Genomic DNA, 1,490 nt, shown 5'->3' on the forward strand with positions numbered 1-1,490 from the left:
GGCCTATACCCCAGTTCTGTATGCATAAGTAAATAAATCTTTAAAAAATAATAATAATCACAATGTAAGCTACAAAAAAAATAGTACATACTATAAAAAGGGCATGCCTATAAAAGGGGGATTGATCTAATCACACAGGTCATGGAAAAATTAACTGAAAAAAAATTCACTGAAATCTAAAGATAAAGGTTAATTTGGTTAATGTGAAAGATAGGAAAAGAGTTTCCTATGCTGAAGGAACTTCATATACAAAACAGACCTTATGAAAAAATAAAGCTAAACCTAAAAGGCCACCATGGCTGGAACTGTATGGTTAAGAAAATAATGATACAACACGGTGCAGAAAATACAGATGGGGATCAAACCACAAAAATCTGTCTTTAGCTAAGAATGATAAGAAGGCAATAAACTGGAGTCTTTAATTTCAGGACTTCACAGACACCTAAGAATATTAACCACTAAAATTAGGAATTAACCACTAAAGTTAGGAAGGAAGAGAAGCCAAATATCTGTCGGGAAGTGGGTCCTGTCTCTGGCATTACCTGAGAGGAGCACTAAAGACTTCAGATCTAGTGTCTCAGCTGTTTATTGCTGGTGTAATCCAACAAGTCACAAAGAGTTGTTAACATTTAGTATCTGACAACACCTCTGGGGACCAGTAGTGACCATCACTACTAGCTACTGCTCTCCAACACTCTCATGACTAGCCTTCAGCACCTCTCAAGTGGCCACTTCTTGCAGGAAAACATCAAGGCCAATATGGAAATTGGATGGCAAATCATTACATAAAGAAAGGTCTTTTGTTTCCAGATCATGTGAACACAGGCCTAATGCTGTTGGAGGTGAAGAATCAGCACAATCAGCACTGACTACTCATGGTTTTCCTATAGCTTTAGTTCAGGCTACAACCTGGACATCTCTGATCTGGATTTAGTGATCACTTTAAATATCCCATTGAAACTTTTAAAAGATTGTCTCAGTCAGACCCTCCCTGGTGGCGCAGCAGGTTAAAGCACAGCACTAAGAAGCTAAAACCACTTCAACCTACCTTATGTGCATGGGATTGATGACAAACAGAAGGGTGATAAACCTGAAGCAGTTGCAGCAAGTTTAAGACAATACAAGGATGTGTCAAAGACATTCACTGAATTCTACAAGAGCTAAGGAGTGTTCCACCAATTTTCTGGTATGGAAACCAACAAAATCTGGCCCTATGTTTACACACTTTTCTCAAACATGGATTCAGTCCAAAGAAGCATACTGAGCCGCCCAGGGGGAGAAACAGGAAAATGTCATTTTTTCCACTGTACATAGCCTTGGTGCCATGTGCCAATTAGAAGCTATCTATAGTAGCTTTCTACTTTAAGTGGTGAACTGATGTGAAAAATAGTGAGTATAAAGAGTTGGAGAAGAGACTCTTCTGTCTTTCAAAAGAAGGACCACCTATTTATGTTTAAGATTTCTCTTCACGTGTCTCAAGCGTTAGACAA

General features: G+C 38.5%; 1 pseudogene; it reads left to right on the forward strand.

The window, feature by feature from the left end:
* The first annotated feature begins 699 nt into the window (after window positions 1-699).
* Window positions 700-1,264, forward strand: LOC105853662 (annotated as a pseudogene).
* Window positions 1,265-1,490: the final 226 nt, after the last annotated feature.

Source organism: Condylura cristata, unplaced genomic scaffold, assembly GCF_000260355.1.
Source record: "Condylura cristata isolate star-nosed mole 26May11 unplaced genomic scaffold, ConCri1.0 scaffold00015, whole genome shotgun sequence".
In the NCBI taxonomy this organism is placed as follows: Eukaryota; Metazoa; Chordata; class Mammalia; order Eulipotyphla; family Talpidae; genus Condylura; species Condylura cristata.